Source organism: Nycticebus coucang, chromosome 7, assembly GCF_027406575.1.
Source record: "Nycticebus coucang isolate mNycCou1 chromosome 7, mNycCou1.pri, whole genome shotgun sequence".
NCBI classification, from domain to species: domain Eukaryota; kingdom Metazoa; phylum Chordata; class Mammalia; order Primates; family Lorisidae; genus Nycticebus; species Nycticebus coucang.
The window spans coordinates 61,994,370-62,013,532 of record NC_069786.1 but is presented as its reverse complement, the minus strand read 5'-3'; the positions used below and the strand labels follow the sequence as shown (position 1 = coordinate 62,013,532).

Below are 19,163 nucleotides of genomic sequence, written 5' to 3'. Positions count from 1 at the left end.
GTAATGCCAAACTCAGACATACTTCTTCCTTCTTTAAATTATGTCTCCATTGTCAAACTGACAGTCAATTTTTGTTAACTCCTGGTCATTTTTATATTTTTCTATTCTTTTTTCACTCCTCATATGGAATTTTGGTCCTATATCTTTGCTCTCTCTTTTTATAGGTCTGCCCTAGCTTCTCTTTTCAGTTGTTATTTGATGTTACTAGTCTTTCTGTCAGTGTATCTCGGTCTTTGGATTCCAGATTGCTATTCTATATCCATCTGCTCTGTCCTGATTGTCAGAGAAAATTGCTGCTCTTCGCCTGATGGAACATCAAAACTCTGACAATCTTCGGCTCCTGCCTCATTCAGAGATAGGCGGTATATGACAAAAGATACAGCATTTTTGGTTATTCATCTAGTATATCTCCCCAGATTTCCAATTTTCCTCCATCTAGAGGCAAACACCAAAGAAAGTCAAAGGACTTCAAAAAAAAAAAAAAAACAAGGGGGTTTGGAGAGTTAGTGTTCTCAGCTCTAGACTCACAGACAAACATGGTAATATTCACAAGTAACTCCTGACTATTTCCGGAGGGGAGAGTGAGCTTGTAGGTATGGATATTAAAATGGTATAAACACAGTGTTTTTGACATTTGCAAAATAAACACAAAATACGAATAAAAAAATTACCTAACTGATGTCTTTAAACCTAAGTCACAGGTATCATAGCAAAAAATAGTATGTAGTACTATGGATACTAAAATCAACATCTTAGACTACCCAAGTCCTAAAGCTACACTTATTGATATTCTACTAACCAGTATTTCAAACCTTATTTTTAGGTCACACAGAGCACTAATAACTCAGTGATTAAGCACAATAAGAGAAAACTGTAGGAGGAAGGCCAAGGCTAAACTTTGTAGAAAAAAACCTGCAACCATATAATTAAACATATCACCTAAAAGTTTTTAGCTATTTTTCTGTTTCTATTCCTATATATATATATATATATGAGATAAAGCCAAATATATGAGTGCACAGACAGGTATCCAGGCCATTTTCAGTCCCAGTGTTTGTCATAGCAGCCGAGGGAGCATGAAGCAGGAAGTTGTAAATATCATAAAAGGAAAAATACTGTTTTTTTTTCTTTTAAAAACAACGGCAAAATCTATCACGTTCCTACAGTGTGTGTCATCGCCTTCCAGAATAGGTGTTGATCTTTTAAGTAAACTTGCAGCGGAAGTAGAAGCAAGTCCTCTCCCAAGGAGGACAGCGAGATTCTTTCTTCTGTCGCCGTTTTCCCTTCTCTTTGGGGAATTGGTTTGCCTTCTGATAGCCGCCCAGACAGGGGAGGTGTGCCCCGAACTGGCGAGACTCTGCCAAATACCAGAGGCTCTTCTCTGGGAGAGGGAGGCTCCTCCTTTGGACATGAGGCGCCCCTGCCCGAGCGCCCGCTTACAGAAACGGAAACCACTAGCTGCGCTGAAGTGAGTCAAGTGATGAAATCAAGACTACATTGGAAGGAAGCTCACAACCCAGCCGGGGACAGACGCTGCTGAACCCTGTTCCAGGAAACCACACGCGCCGACAGTTGCTGCCCTCATCGAGGGGTCCCCGCGGGCACTGAGCCTCTCGGTCCCGGGCAGCGCACCCTTCGTTTTGGCGAACCGAGGAGGAAAGGAAGTGTGTGCGAGCAATCTAGATCTTCTGATTCCCCCCAAGGACCCAGACTGTGTGTTCTGGATACAAGGTGGCCACTGCCAGCAGGTCGGCGCAGGATTCCTAAACGTAGACGGGGCGGGAGGCGCGACTCCCTCGGAGGAGCAGCTGGCGGCGGGCGCAGAGGGAAGCCGCGCGCCCGGGACGCACGGCTGGACCGCACCCCCGCCCCGCGCGCCGCCCCGGGTTCGCACCTGGAGCGCTCAGGTAGGGCTGGGGCGGGGCGGGAGGCTGCGCGCAGGCGCGGGGCCGGGGCCTCGCCCCTGCCGACGTCGCCGGCTGAAGCTCACCTGGGAGACTGCGAGAGGAAGCCGCGCTGAGTTCGGCCTCTCCTGGCAACGCCGGAGACCCAGCGGGAAGGCAGGAGGCGGCGGGGGCGGAGGAGCTCGACTGAGCGGCAACTGTAGCGACAGCAACCGGAGTCGCCGGCGCCACCACCTGCACCCGGCACCCAGCCCACGTCCAGCGCCCGCCGGCCGCCGCTTCCCGCCGCCCTGCCCACCTGCCAGGTAAGCGGGCGGGCCGATGGCGGGGGACCGGGCACCCGGGGAGGCGTCGGAGGGGTGGGAGGAGAGCCGCAGGGGTTCGTGTGTTGCGGAGAAGGCTCTCTACAGCCCAGGTGGCTGGTTGGAGACGGTCTCGAGAGCAGTGTTCAGTTGCCCCTCGGGAGAGGCGGAAAGGAGCGCCGGAGGCCGGGTGGGGGAGGCGTCCCGGGGGACACTCGGGCACCCCTCTTGCCTGCGATGCTCCCTGTCAGTCCCCATAGGGTGGCCTCAGAGGAGTCAGACTGGGACCAAACCCTGGTGGCCCCGGACTTGTCTTGGAGAGGGTCGCAGAGTGGGGGCCCGGGTAGCAGGTTGCCCAGCCCTGCGCCGGAGAGGACAGTCCGCGAACGGGAAGGGCACGGCTTCGCCATCCAACTTTCCCCGCCGGCCCCCAGACAGTTCGAGGCTGGAAACCGCGGCCGCCGAGCCATTGAAATGGTTTCCGAATGGTTTGGAAAGCGCTCTGTGGTCGGGACGCGGGCATCTCTCTCTGTTTGGACTCTACACTTTTCCGGGTGCGCTTCCCAAGCTAGAGCTGCACCCACTTTCCGGTTTGATCGGGGAGAGTTCTTTTCTTCGTGGCAGAAGGAAATTCAACTGCCACGCACCAACCCACACCATCTCGTCGGAGGACCTGTTGACTTAAGGACCTGTGTATCGAAGTTACGGTTTGCCTGTGGCATATGACTCAAAGGTTCAAAAAAACATTGTTTCAGGATCCTGCCACGTCTGAACTTGGGTGTGCCAGGCCCAAATTCCTCTCCCTGCCTAATTAAGCTTTTCTGAAGCCTAAGAATCGAGGATGAAATTGGCACTTACCTCAAGACGTATTTCCTTCTTTCTCGAACTCATCAAAGAACTGTTTTGTTTTTATAACTCCAATGAGTTACTCGTTTTTCCGATTTTTAGAAAACGTTAAGCTAACATAACTTGCTATAAAAGTTCCACTACATAGTGAAGACACACTCAAATTCTATGGTCAAAAAATTAAGATTGAGAATTTCTGGTTATGGTAAAATCTGACACTGTATAAATTTTTCTTTGAGTTTGTGGCTAAAGCACAAGAGGTTAAAGTCACGGGCTACACTAAATTCATTTAAATTTATTTTTTAATATCTGAATTATAACTTCTAGCATACATGTTATTTTAAACATTCTGAGAAGTTTTATTTGTATCAAGTATCTTTCTTTTTATATTGCTTGAAGCAACATTTTAACATAGAAATATCTAACAATACATAACAGTTTCATTCCCTGGATTTGTTAAGTTCTACCTTTGCTAATTAAAAAAAATATATTTTAAATTGCATATTTAACTTAAAATGCCTTAGGCAATACCTACAGTTTTCTTTTTTGTAAAGGGTGCAATTAAAAGGTTAAAGTCAACCACAGCATAACAGGACATAATTATTAATTCAACCTGGGCTTTTCTGTTTTTCGCAAAAGACCCTCATCTTCCCTCTTAATCTTGTTTCCATACACAGAAATAAATTTGCTAAATACCGTTTAAATATTAGATACACAAATTCCCTGAATTTTGCATGTTAGGTTAATCTTCATTGGTTATTGAACACATGCTATCAGACTCCCTTTACTCTTATCTCTTGGAAGAAATGCAACCTGTTTTCATTACATGCATGTATTGAAACATTGCGCCTTACTTAATCTATGTGTAAAATAGGAAAATTAATGCTGCGCTAGATTAAGATAACAAGGCCTTAAAAATCAGGAATATTCTCTAGCTCTCTCATTGTCAGAATGTCCTCCCCCTTTGGAGACTCAATTAGACCATGTAGTTTGTGATAAACTGAAGCTGACTTTCTAATGTCTTCTGAGATGGCCTTATCAATGGTTTGACTCATTGCTCCTGTATCTGACTTGTCACCACTGACCTTCTCACATAACATACGTTGTTATCTTTTTCTTTCATATAGTTTGTATGATATGCAGATAGTCACTTATTCTTTCTGCATTTCTGATTTACCCTCATTTCTACTTGTTCAGATGATGTCTGACTCCATGGATCCTACTCAGTGAGGCCATCATGTTCCTCCTCTTGTTGTGGAACACATGTGTCTTAAAAATTCCATACCTAGTAAGACTTTTTAAGCCCTTCTTGGTATTTCAGAAATATAGTTAATTTTTTTACTTAACATTGACCACATTTATGTAGTCTTCTGATCTTTTATTATATTGGCTTAAAATATATTTTATGAGGCAGCAAACCCATGTCTTTCTTTCCTCCACTTGCAACACTTTAGCATGGTGCATGTTTCCATAACACCAATTTTATTTTATTTTAAAGAGACAGAGTCTTACTTTGTCGCCCTCAGTAGAGTGCTATTGCGTCACAGCTCACAGAAACCTCCAGCTCTTGGGCTTAGGCGATTCTCTTGCCTCACCCTCCAGAGTACCTGGGCCTACACTGGCTACCACAACACTGGCTATTTTTTTGTTGTTGCAGTTTGGCCAGGGCCGAGTTCAAACTCGCCACTCTCGGTATATGGGGCCGGCACCCAACTCACTGAGCCACAGGCGCCACTCAACACCATGTTTTTTAAACATTTTTTCTTTTACTGTAGTCCTCAGTAACTAACGTATTCTGTGCTTCAGTACACTCTAGTGTGAGTTTATATAAATGAAACAAGTTTCACAAAACAATCTTATAGCAAATATTTATAATTTTATTTTAAATATTGGTTTCAACAAACAAGATTGCTTTTATGATTGCTAATGTGCTTGAGCTCACAATGTGAAAATAGCACTATCCTATTAAATTTACATTTTTTAAAAGCTGATTTTTTGACAAGTTTACTGTCTCATACACGTATATTAAAGAAAATCAGATAAGTATTTTATAAAACCATGCTGTAATTTTATTTCAACATTTATTGGAGGGCTTGAAGCTCTAGGACTTTGGTACTAGATCAGTGTTTTTCAATCTTTTTTATCCCAAGGCACACTGAAATTATGTTGATCAAAAAAAGTGTTAAAAAAAGAATATACTTAATTACTTTGAAATTCTTTCAAAATAATTTAAGTAGTGATCTTTAAAAATTTTCATGTCAAGGTGACACCTGTGGCTCAAAGGAGTAGGGCACCAGCCCCATATGCCAGAGGTGGCGGGTTCAAACCCAGCCCTGGCCAAAAACTGCAAAAAAAAAAAAAAAAAAAAAATTTTTTTTTTTTCATGGTACACCTAAGATCCTCTCAGGGCACACTGGTGTGCCAAGGCATACCAGTTAAAAATCACTGTGCTAGATTGAAGTCTTTTAATCATTAGGAACTACATGATCCTTATGGTACATTATTGTGTTTTAAATGTATTCTTAGCATGCTGTAGGATGTTTGCTAACAGGAAAAACCGGAAGTATTTTTCTGGAGGGATTTTCATATAGAAACAATTACCAAAAAATGTTTGAGACAGAAAAATAATTCTGTTCAGCTCTATTCTAAACTCTAAGTTTTATGACTGAGTTATGCTTCTGGAAAAAGTCTGAAAGAATTAGAGAAAACACAGTCCATTTTCATTCAGTGTTGGTTTGAATTCTGTTAATATTTTATATTTTCTCTTTTATTATAAAACAAGTTTAAGAGAGATTTTAGAAAGCACATCCTCTATCCCCCCCACCAAAAAAGACTAGATTGAAAGATTAGAGTAGATCCCCTCATGACTTTTAGGCATATAGCCTTGGAAGCTTTGATTGGATAATTACACCTTCAAGAGAGGCTTTCAATTTAACCTGCATTCCAGCTTTCTTCTTCATTCCTGGAGGAAGAAATTTTTCCTTTAAAGAAAATATTATCATATTTAGTATTTTGTAGATGATCGATGCCTGAATCATCTTCAGATGTATTCAGTTCTCTGGTCCATAGAGTATAAAAGTACATTTGGAATGACATCTATTATAGGTATAAAGAATTGATTGAGAAAGAAGGAAGTATTTTCGGGCGGCGCCTGTGGCTCAGTGAGTAGGGCGCCAGCCCCATATGCCGAGGGTGGCGGGTTCAAACCCAGCCCTGGCCAAACTGCAACAAAAAAATAGTCGGGCGTTGTGGCGGGCACCTGTGGTCCCAGCTGCTCGGGAGGCTGAGGCAAGAGAATCGCATAAGCCCAAGAGTTAGAGGTTGCTGTGAGCCGTGTGACGCCACGGCACTCTACCGGAGGGCGGTACAGTGAGACTCTGTCTCTACAAAAAAAAAAAAAAAGGAAGTATTTTCAGTTACCTGTTCAATCATGTATACAGTTAGTATCAGAATAATTAGTATTATAAAATTTGGGTGAATTTAATACAACTAGTATACTTTCAGTGGCAATATTGAATTCAAACTGATTCCAGCAATGGTAAGAGACCAAAGTGTGTTGAGTCGTGGCAAAGCAAAGACAGGGAGCTCTGGGGTGCCAGGTCATTAGGGACTGCTGATGACTAGGTGAAGCTTCCTTGAGTCACTCTCTGATTTGGCCTCCTTGGGCTCTAAACAACTACCTGATTGCCTTCTGGACTTCTTTAAGGTGTCAGAATCACTGGAGATTATATATATGTGTAAACCAGAACCTTTATCCTATCAAAAAACAAACGCACAACCAACCTGTTTCACTTCCTGTGTTCTACCTATAGGTATTAGTACATTTGTCATTTCTCATATACGATCCCAAAGTCAGCCTCTGAAAACCAAAAAACTTTGGTCATTCATTTGTTAGCAAAATTTAAACTCATTTGGAACAAAGTTTAAGTGAACTGTCAGGAGGCTCTCGTGTATCTCACTTGGTGAGATGTGTCTTGCTGAAGAACTAGTGCTGTGCTTGATTATATAACCCTCACCCAGGCCCTGCTGGTGTACACTATTTTGTTGGGTACATGAGCCACCTTTCTCACATCCAAAAAATTCTAACTTTCTTTTTTTTTTTTTTAAGAGACAGGTTCTCTTTATTTTGAGGAAGGAGGTTTTTAACTCCTAGGCTCAAGGGATCCTCCTGCCTCAGCCTCCCAAGTCGCTGAGACGACAGGCTTATGCCTGGTAAATTCTGAATTTTGAAACATTTGGCTTTAGTGATTTGGGGGAATAAATAATAGATCCAGGTGTCATGTCAGAAATCTGAGGCCATGTTAACTCTTTTTCTTAGATTTTTTTGCATCACAGCTCACAGCAACCTCAAACTCTTAGGCTTAAGCAATTCTCTTGCCTCAGCCTCCCAAGTCAGTGGAACTATAGGTGCCCACCACAACGCCTGGCTATTTTTTTGTTTTGTTTTGTTTTGTTGCAGTTGTCATTGTTGTTTAGCTGGCCCAGGCTGGGTATGTGGCTGGCGCCGTAACCACTGTGCTACAGGTCTGAATATTTGTGTCCCTCTAAAATTCATAGCTGAAATCTAATCCCAATGTGTGGCATTAAGAGGTAGAGCCTTTGGGAGGTGATCAGGTCAAGGAGTGTGGCCTCTGTCCTTGGAAAAGATTATAAAAGTGCCTTGAGGAAGCTTGCTAACTGTATTGCTAACTCTATATAACTTCTATTATACTTTTGGCCTTCCTTTACGAGGGGACACATAGAAGGCTGTCTCTAAGGAATGGAGGTCTCACCAGATACTGAATCTGCCATCACCTTGATCTGACTTCCCAGCCTCCAGACTGTGTTGTTTATAAATTACACAGTGTAAGGTATTTTATTATAGCATTGATTAAGACAATAGCCATCAGATCGCTGCAGCTGATTTACATATGACACATCTTCTGTCACCTAGGGTCTTACTTGCTTTTGACTAGAGTACTATAGCCATCTCCTTCCTGATATCTCAGTAGTTAGTCTTGTCATCTCGGATCTTTCCGCTGGAGGATGAGGGTGATAACCTTTTAAAAAAAATACCAATTCTCTGTCCAGGGTAAAATCCTTCAACAACTTTCCCTTGCCCACAGGATAGAATGCCCAACCTTAACGTGGTCCCACAGGATCTGACCTTGGATTAACTTCGGATTGATAACTCTATGAATGAAAATTTTACATCCTGGCAACCAACTTCCTTATTTTTTCCTGCGTGCTTTTAATTTGTACTCCCCCTGCTGACAGTATTTTCCCTTCTATCTTTACTTTTGTCTGTAACTTTTTCTTTTATTTTTTATTATTTTTTTTGGGGTGTGTGTTTTCTTCTTCACTTTTTGCTGAGCAGGGAATGGATACCTCTGCAAGGCTTGCTTTCCCTCCTGCTTCCGAAGCCGATAGAGCACTAGTTGCTCTCCAGACGAGAGCCCAGACTAGTTGCTTTCCAGATGTGATTCCATTATAACTCTTAATGGTTCTTAAGAATCAGTGACGATCTTGCTTCATTTAGGAGGCCCCCTCCGCCCATCCACACTTCCCCATACCTGAGGGGGGAGTGAGGTGTTCTGGTTATACTTCTATTATTCCCTTTACACATGTGGTACAAATATAGTCTGCTTTTGATTCTTTCTGTGTGTACTTATATACACACACATATTTTAGTTTACTTTCAAGGCATGCAAACCTTGTCTTTCTAGTAAGCCTTTTGTGGAATAAAAATCTTAGAGTAAAAGTGTCACAGAAAGGGGAGAGGTATCAGTAGGCAGGATAAGTCAATCTGCTTTTTTTTTTTTTATAGGAAGCAACCAAAGAAATCGGGAAGGAGGAACCTTGTTTCCCTGTACTTAACTAGTCTATTTAATTTGGGTTTCTGTTATTTCCATCTCCTTCCTTTGAATTTCACCTTATTTTGTGGTCTTTGGTTCTGCTCCAAGATGTGGGTTTTACCATTTAGAAGTGAAACATTAACTTTGTGATTGAAACATCTTGTAGCTTTTGCTTATATAAAGATTCTAAAATTGAGTACATTGCTATTGTTGAGGAGCTGAGTGGGGAAAGCTTTACTTAATCTAGTTAGACTGGACCAAAACCAAACCAAAAAAAAAAACAAAAAAGAAAGCAAAATAAAATGAGGAAAACTATTCCCTGGACTCAGCCATCCTTCTTTTATTTCACCATCTTGTCCTTTGTCAAGTTCTGTCAATTTTATCCCCTCAATGTTTCTCAAATCCACCCAGGTTTTTTTTGCCACAGCCTCCCTATTTGTATATCTAACCCCCTTTCTGGATTCTTTCTTGCTGGTTTCTCACAGTCTACTCAGAACGATCTTTCAGAGCATCTGCTCCTATTTACCCCTGCTTCAGCCCTTCATTGCCCTTAGGATATGACAAAGTCCCTAACATGCCTTGAGGCCTGGCATGATCTGGCTCCTGTCAGGGACACACCACACATTCTCACTCTGCTCCTTTAGCCTTTTCTATACCATCTTCCTCCTGCCCCGAGATCTCTGCAAGTAGTGTTCTCCCTTCCTGGAAGGCTCTTCCCTCCACTCTTGGCCGATCTGGTTAATGTTCACTTTCCGAGTATAGTTTGAGCACGTATTTCTTTTTAGCACTAATAACATGGAATCTTTCAACAGTCTCTCCTGCCCCATTCCTGTCCCTATTTATGGGTTAGACTGAGTGTGAAGCCTGTAGCCTAAAGAAATAAAGTCCTTAGTAACTGGGAGTATTAACTTTTAAAAATTAAACTTTCCACATAAAGGGGGAAGACTTTAAGATATGGCCCATATTTTAAAATTGGATTTTAGTTAGGAATGCCTTTTTCTTTTAACAAGTAATGATTATTCCTATTTATTGTTATAAAAGCAATGGTCCCTGTTTACTATTTTACTGTTGCATCTTACAAGGTGAAACTTGGTAAACGGTCTATGAAGCTAGTGAATGATGCCCCAGGATTATATCAATGTACACAGCTATGATTTAATAATAAAAAAAATCTTACTATTGAATAATATGTGCTAGGCATATTTCTAGCAATTTACATGGGCTAACTTATTCTTCAGAGCAACCCTATGAGTCCCATATTATTTTCTCCCTATTTTAGAGACAGAAAAATTGAGAAATTAAGTAATGTGCTTCCATCTACAAGGTTAGTAAAATGTCAGAGCCAAGATTCAAATCTGAACAATATGATTCCGTGTGAGGGTATATAGCACACCCCCTGGGTGTGGGACACAACTACAATGGGGACTCTCTAATAAATGCAAATGTTGTAACCTAATGCTTTGTACCCTCACATTAATTTAAAATTTAAAAAAGAAGAAAAAGAAATAACTCAATAATAAACAGTATGCTTCTAAATCCCGTAGAATTGTCTTCTATTTGCACAAGTTCTGCATCTGCAGATTCAACTAACCTCAGACTGGAAATAGTCAGAGAAAAATACAACAATAGAGAATAATATAAATTTAAAAAAATACAGTATAACAACAATTTAAATATAATTTGCATTGTATTAGCTATTATAAATAATCTAGAGGTGATTTAAAGTCACCAGGAGGATATACACAGGTTATATGCAAATACCATGCCATTTTATGTAAGAAACTTGAGAATTCTTGGATTTTGGTGTCCAAAGGGGTGTCCCTGCTGATGCCAAAGAATGATTATATGTCTATCCTACTTATATGTAAGTAAATTAAATATGAATATTAAAAGACTTAATCCAGTCAACCCTGGCCCTCCCCTCCTGGCTTCCCAGTCCTTCTGCCTAAAAGCGACCCTTTTCATTTCTTTTAGATGTTTGTTCCAGGACCAACCTTTTGAAATAATGTGATTATACTGCTTTTTTTCTTTCTTTCTTTTTTTTTTTTTGCTTAAGAAAGGGTCTCACTCTGTGCCCTGGGTAGAGTGCTATTGTGTCATAGCTCACAACACCCTCAAATTCTTGGGTTCAAGAGATCCTTTTGCCTCAGCCTCCCGAGTAGCTGGGACTACAGGCACCCACCACAAGGCCCGACTAGTTTTTTCTAATTTTGGTAGAGACAGGGTTCTCACTCTTGCTCAGGCTGGTTTCAAATTCCTGAGCTCAGGCAATGCTCTGGCCTTGGCCTCCCAGAGTGCCAGGATTACAGGCATGAGCCATTGCGCTTGGCCTCACGCTGCTGTTTCTTAATGTTTCAATATTTGGCATTGTTTAGTGGTAAATAAATGTTCAGCTCTTCTCACACACACCTCTGCTCCCCCTTCCCTGACCTCCCAATGTAATTCTTACTTTCTTTTGTTTACATTTTGGTTATTTATTCACTATCATATGTAAGTATTATTTACTGCTGAGCCAAGGCAAGATTACTATGATTCCTTAGAAAACTTTTTAAAATCCTAGAGTTAATAATTAACTCATTTAAGAAAAACAATTTGGTTAGTTTTTTCCATATATCTATTGGAGTACAATTTCTAGGTTTGTAGATATTTCTCAGTTTGACTGTCCACATAGTCTAACATAACAGACTTACTAGTCTCTTCCTAGAGCTGCTTTCTTGTCCCAGTTTGGACTATTGCTCTCTAAGCCTCCTTTATGACTGTTTGGGATTTCTCTTTGCTGACATTCTGATGGAATCTCTACTCCTTAGATACTGTGACTTATGTGACTTATTCATTCCCTCATTTGGATGGAGTACATCCTCCAGTAGGTTCCTGAAAAAGGGTGCATGGAATTCACAAATTCAAGATATTGCATGTCTTAAAATTGCATGTCTAAAATCTTCTGCCTTCACACATTTTCATTTTTGTTTCGCTTAGTTTTTAAAATTCGTTAGTAGTTGCTCTATTCATGGAGTTCACAATTTTCAAAAGGTAGGAAGTACATAAGAAATTTTCTCTATGCCTTTGTGGAAGTATGCCTTCCTCATGCTTTGTGGAAGTAACCAATGCTACCTTTTTAAGATGCAAAAATAATACATGTGTATTTTCCCTCTTTTCGAAATACAAATGAATCTTGCTCTCTCCCCCCATTTAACTATATTGTAGATATTTCATATCAGCTTATCAACCAGCTGTGTATTTTTGCTCTGCATAATGTTCTATCATTTATTTAGTTCCCTATTGGCAGGGTTGTGGGTTTTTCAGCCTTCTGATAATAAAACAATGTGTTAATGTGCAAGTTTGCAGGTATATCATTTTACTTGTGTATTAGCTTATCTATGAGATACATTTTTGGAAGTTATCCTCACATCCAGTGGATACTTTGGTAGAGACTAGAGCAGCGGTTCTCAACCTGTGGGACGGGACCCATAGGAACCATTAAAGAGCCGTGGCATTAGGAAAGTTGAGAACCACTGGACTAGGGTAATACAAGACCTTGTTTGATGGTTCTGAGTTAAATGGGGTAAGGATAAAGGGAAAAGCACCTGGTAGTAAAGACTTGGTGGCAGGGTGGGCTCTTTTCTGGAGGACAACTAATAATACAGACAGGATTTTTAATTCAAGTTATTGGAGTTTGTTTTTATTTGAGATTTTTGATACTGAACTTTGTTTTTCATTTTGAATGGGATAAGACTTGTTTTTGTTGTTTGTTTCTGTTGTACTCTTACTAACACCTCTGTTGGTGTTCACTGGCCTCTGGTCCCTTATTTTTGGGTGCTAGGACCATCTCTTCAGGTAATTCAGAACAGAGACCACTCCATTGGGTAGCACCATTCAACAAGCCAAGGACTCATCCTTTATACACATCGCAACTTAGCAACCTCCCCAGCTTCCACACTGATTCATTTCTTGAGTTCAACTCTGCCTTCCAAATTTCTTTCCAAACCTCCAAACCCCTTCTCTTCTTGCCTGGGTTACTTTTAATAGTCTACTAATTGCTTCCAGCCTCCTGTCTGGTTCTCCTGGTTCATATTGGAGATCCATATTCAGAACAGCTTCAAAGATAATCTTTATAAATTTCAGTTCTGATTAGGTTATTACCTTACTTAAAATACATCAAGGCCTCTCCCCTTTGACTAAAGAATTAAGTTGTAAATGCCACAGAATTCGGTACTCCTCCCTTCCTCATTAGAGCCTATGTCTAATGGGCCTCGCTGCAAATACAATAATTCACTATGTACGGTCCTGAGGAAAATTAACCTACTTGAGACCAGCTGATAAAAGACCACTTAAAGGTTAGGCTGAGATTGGTTTATTTCCAACTGAAACTTGCGTATCAAAAGAGGCTTTTCAAACCTTAACCCTGGGAAGTGGACAATGCAGGAGTTTCAGATGATAGTTGGAGAAGTAGAGGAATATTGTGTGCTTCAAATTAAGTACATATATATCCATATATGTCCTAATCTTAAAGGCAGAAACTGATTTTATACATAATAAAACAATGATGTTATAGATAATTTGTGAAGAATTTATTTCGTTTTATATCTGGAGAGGTTGCAGCTAATAGAGAAAGGAAAAGTGGGGAGATTTATAAATGTTGAGGTTCATGTCTTTTAGAATTTCTAGAGCAGAGGCTAGCAACCTACAATCCTTCAGTCTACCACCTGGTTTTGAAAACGTTTACTTGGGACACAGCTATGCTTTTTCATTTACATATTGTCTTTTTCTGTGGTATGACAATAGAATTACATAGTTGCAATAGAGACCATATAGTCTCCAAAGCAAAAAAAAAAAAATTACTGTCTGGTCCTTTGCAGAACATTTGCTGGCGCTATCTAGAAGGGAGGTGTAACCTTTTATTTTCTCCACTGCATATTAGAAGAATAAGAGTTGTTTTGGGCCACACGTTAAATAGACAAACACCAACAAAAATTGATTAGCAAAAAGATGGTCCCTGCATACTTTCTGTAATATCTGACATCACAGATAAGTCAAAATAGTCATCACAAAGTCAGCATACAGCCCATGGGCCACAGGTTGGACATTCCTGATCTAGAGGATAATGGAAGTTAAGAGGTGGAGGATGAGGATCTACTGAGTTGTCAGTAAACCTGTAGAAGGTGATTGCAGAGTAGTGGCAGTTGACCAAGCCATCTTCACTCCTTTGCTCCTCACTTTCCTATTCCTGGGACCTCAAAGGGTGAATGAGTTGAGAAAAATTGCCTACTACTTATGAGGTTTTGAACTCTTTTTAAAAAAGAATGTTTAATTGGATTTATGAAGTGCAACCTACATGCCCATCCTCCAACTTCATTCCCTAAGAAGACCCAGTAGATACTCCCTTCACTGAAATACGTTAGTCAGAAGAGCTCTTGGACTCATGAAAATTCTGTGCCTGCTCTCCTTTGTAAACCATGGAAATTGGCTCCCTGATATCAACAGAGTTAGTGGAATCCCAAAGTAGCAAAATCCAAGTGGCTATAAGCTTCAAGCCACCAGACACAAAGTGGACACATCTTCAAAGGGGAAAGCAAGAACACAGTGTAGCAGAGTACAATGGCTTGCAGGTGATTCTGATAGCTGATTTAATGCAATTGGCATATGCCCAGTGATAGCTAATGAATGAAATTAATGGGCAGTACTACAGCATCACTGCATCTGTATTACAGGAAAAACTATAGTTCTGGTAGCAAAAAGTTGATTTTAATTGCTACAATTGAGAGTCACGGTATCTCATCCAGTTTCCAGACCTATGTCAATTTACAGACACAGAGCTTTTCTTCAAGTGGACTGGTAGCTGTTTACTAGATACTATGCTTTGGGGGAAAAGCAATACTTAGACTTTTCATACTAATTATTAGGGGCCCAAAATACTGTGGCTCACCAGACATAAGGGACTTAGGGTGGTCATGTAATAGATGCAGTCCTAGCACTAATCAGACTCACATTGGGCCATTGTGGGTCTGATCTGGTCAGCAAATCACCCTGTGCTTATGTCTGCAGTTCCATAATGTACAATTGGAATAGACATACTGGATAATTGGCAGAATCCCTGTATTAACTCTGTCAGCCATGGACTGAGGACCTGGGGATGGGAGAGCTGAGAAGAAGACTTTACAACTTCCCTTCTCTTCAAAAATAGTAAATTGGTAGTAATCCTGTAGCCCTGAGAGAACTGTTGGGATTGATACTACAATTGGAGATTTAAAGTAAGAATTTTGACATCTATCACATTCATGTTTAACTAATAGTTTTGGTTGGAGCAGCAGTTGAATGGATCTTAGGAAATGACTGTAAACTATCATAAACTTGATCATTAGGGAACTGCAAATGTTGTGCTGACCTAGATGTAATTTTCTTTCTTTCTTTCTTCCTTTCTTCCTTCCTTCCTTTCCTTCCTTTCTTCCTTCCTTCCTTCTTTCTTTCCTTTCTTTCGACAGAGTCTTGCTATGTTGCCCTTGGTAGAGTGCGGTGGAGTCACAGCTCACAGCAACCTCAAACTCTTGGGCTTAAGCAATTCTCTTGCCTCAGCCTCCTAAGTAGCTGGGACTACAGGTGCCTGCCACAATGCCTGGCTGTTTTTTTGTTGCAGTTGTTTAGCTGGCCCAGGGTGGGTTTAACCTGCCACACTCAACGTATGTGGCTGGCACCGTAACCACTATGCTACAGGTGCTGAGCCCCTAGATGTAATATTCTTATCAAACCACTCAGTCTCTGGCATTTTGATGTGTGTCTATGGACTTAGTTAATAACTTTTCCTGCCAAGTTATAAGGACTACCAAAATTAATTTGTTTTTATCTAGCAGGACCAACAATATACCTTCATATCTTGCCTCAGGCCTCGCTCAATTTTCCTGTCCTGTAGATCTTCGTCATTCTAATATGCCACAAATCTTCACATTGGTCCACTACATTGATGATATTATGTTGATTGTATTTGCTGAGCAGAAAGTAACAAGTATTTTAGATGTCTTAGTAAAGCATCTGAGAACTAGAGGATGATAAGTCAACCCCACAAAAATGCAAGGGCCCAGAACTTTAGTAACCTTTCTGGGCATTACCTCACTAGTCCTTTTTTGATTTTTGAGGCAACATATGTCACATTTGACTGTGCCACTTCAGCCTATCTACAGAGTAACTCATAAGGCTATCAGTTTTGAACATAAAGCTAACAATTTTGAATGACAGCCAAAGCAAAAGTAGGTTATGTAGCAAATACAAGACACGGTACAAGCTGTGCCACCACGGTGGCTCTATGGTCTAACAAGTCCAGTGATTCTGGAGTGTCTGACAAAGGAGCATGCTGTCTGGAGCCTCTGGAAAGTGCCAATGGCAGAATCACAGTGGAGAGCTCCAGGGTTTTGCATTTCTTCTTCAGGTAACTACCCTTTGATAAACAGCTTCTGGCTTGGTACTAGGTAGATACTAAATGTGTAATAACCATGGGGCATCAGATTTCCATGCAGACTGAGCTTCCTATCATTAACTGAATATAGTCTCACCTGTCTAGTCATGAGATTGACCATGGACATAAGAAATATATCATCTAATGGAAATGGTGCAAATCGCATGAGCAAGTGACCGGGACCCTTTTCATACCCACTCTGGTTATATTGCCTTGTCTTCTTTAAAACATGCCTGTGGATTTTGATGGACCGTTTTAGTCCAGTTCCTAAAGGAAGAAAAAAATCTCAAAGCTTGTTTACAGATGAATCTGCACAATATAGTGATACCACCGAAGAATAAACACTGTAACCCCACCCATGATTAATCATGAAGGACCGAGGAGAAGGGAAATTCTCCCAGTAGGCAAGAATTTTGAACAGTAAATATGGTTGGCCACTGTGATCAGGAAGATGGTGAGAAGTACAGATCTATACTGGTTGATGGATAGTAACTAATGGTTGGTGGGCAGGGCCCTGGAAGGAACAAGATTAAAAGATTGGTTGTTTGACAGGGAAGTATGTGGAAGGGCTTTTCAAAATGAAAAAATTAGTGCCCTACCTGAATGCTCACCAAAAGACATTTGTTGCAGAGGAGGTACTTAATCAAGTGGACAAAGTGACACACTCTGGATGTCAATCAGCCTGTCTCCAGCTATTCTCCCATATCTGTTCAGTGGACACACGAGCAGTGACCTTGGTGGCAGGAATGGAAGCCACATGTACCTGGACTCAGCAACATGGACCTCCCCTTTCTAAAGATGACCTGGCTGGCGTTACTACTGAGCTCCTAATCTGCAAGAACCCACATTGAGTCCGTGGGGGGACCACCCTGCCCCTGGGTGCCAGGTTCATTATGTTGGATTTCTTTCATCATTGAGGATGTAGAGATTTGTCCTCATTAGATGAATAAACACATATCCTATATATGAATTTGCTCATCCTGACAGCACCAGCATGTGTGGATTTCTCAAGTGACCGAGGACAGACAAAATACAAAGTAGGTATTTGAAGAAAGAAGCTATAGGTATTCATCATGTACTCATAGCCAATTAGACAATGGAGGATTTTAGGAGGCCTGCACATTTTTTCTTTGCTTGTTATTTGTGTTTATTTGTATATACTAACCATTTTCTTCTTCTCAATTTTATTTTTTTTTTTCAAATGATACATAAAAGCTGTTGAAGATTAACTTTACAGTTTAGTTTTTAGGTAACAGAATATTTGGTGGGACTGTGGCAGAATTTGAGCAGTAATTCAGGGTCACAGCCCTGGATACAGGAGGTATTGTGTATCTCCTTGTTTTTGAGGAGACAGAACTTCTTGTAAAAAGAACACATGTATCTTGTCAAGCAAAATGTAAAGTTGTATTATTACTGCACAGGAGTCTAAATGAGTGGACGGCGTGTATGTGGAAAGTGAGTAGGGGACAGTAGACTGTGCTGCTTATCAGTTTATCCGCTCAGCTCCACATGTGCTCTTTTCGCCTGCTCTGTGATAGTGTAGCTGGGCCTTGTAGACACTGCTCTTCTGCTAGCTGGCGTGATGTTAATCCCTGCTGGTAGTGTCCACTGAAGGTAGAAGAGACTTCCCTCTGGTGTCATTGTAGCTCACTGGACAGGCTTTTTCTGGGCATAGTTCCCCTCCACTGCCCAGTTCCTCATGGGCTTTCTCCGTCCTATGTACTTTCAGGGCACAGATTTCTCTAGAGTTGGCATCCCCCACTTTATCCAGAACTTGACTTGGGCAGCAGTGGGACACACTGCAGCCACAGACACCATCACCTGCTCCCTAGTCTGGGTCACTTTTCCCCAAACTCTTTCTTCAGACCCACATGTGCACACTGGGGGTCCCACAAGGTAGGGTACCTAGGGAACTGGTCTTTGTGCCAGGCAACCAGCCCGGAGCCATCTTTGTTAGTGCAGCAGGTGGAAGTGCACGAGACTCCTGTAGGGGACAGCCTCTGTGACTCCAGATGTGAACAGCCCCCAGAAGTTTTCCTCAGTGCCTAGCTAGTTTCAGGTTCAGACCTCCTGAAAACTCTCTGGAACTCTCAAGGGCAGATTTCTGGCAAGGTCTACCGGAGAAGCACCTCTGTGACTGTATCCTCCCTAGCCAAGGCTATGCCCTCCCCATCGAGGTCTCTGGCTCTCAGCCCTGGTGAGAGGGGGCTCATTCTTGGTGCTTGTCTTAGCCCTAGAGGGAGTGGTTGCCCCTTACACTTATCTATAACTCCTGTGTTCTTTAGAATTATCTAACTCTCACTAGCCAATTTCTATTATTCAAATCCTCTCTTAATACTAGATTATAATGCTCTCTATTCAAATTACTACAGTTTCTAGCTCCTTATTAATCCAAAAGCCATCAGCTATGTTTACAAGATGGGGAAATGTTCCATAATGGAGAGGTTTTGCCTGGGAGAAAATATCAGTTGAGGTCCACCCCATCACTCCTCAAAATCCCTGTACTCTCTAATATGCCATAATCAATATGTCTCTTTAACGTGTAACATGACATTCATTCACAGGTGCAGATGTGGCAGGAGAGATCATGCGAACACCTGAGCTTGTGACTCCTGCGACAGGTAGTGTAGCTCTATAATTACTTGTTTACTTCAGACTGTAGAGGTAGAGGCAAATCTGCTGTCCCTGCAGTCGAGATTCTATCAGCCTCCCGTTCACACTCCGAGATAACATTGATGGAGATACCCATCTGACCTGGGGAAGTTGAGAGGCTGGATATCAGATCTTTTCTTTCTCAGTTGCTGGTGTTCAACTCTGCCACTTTACCTTTTGT

At 41.4% G+C, this 19,163-nt stretch overlaps 1 protein-coding gene across 2 annotated transcripts in view; it reads left to right on the top strand.

The window, feature by feature from the left end:
* Window positions 1–2,072: 2,072 nt before the first annotated feature.
* The window catches only part of GALNT3 (polypeptide N-acetylgalactosaminyltransferase 3), a 54,347-nt gene continuing 37,256 nt past the window's right edge, over window positions 2,073–19,163 (top strand). The window contains exons 1-2 of one of the 2 annotated variants that reach the window (XM_053597914.1): window positions 2,073–2,209; window positions 18,895–18,951. The gene's annotated coding sequence lies outside the window, so the exon portion shown is untranslated. The remainder of the gene's footprint in view (window positions 2,210–18,894; window positions 18,952–19,163) is intronic. The other variant, XM_053597915.1, reaches the window with a different exon arrangement.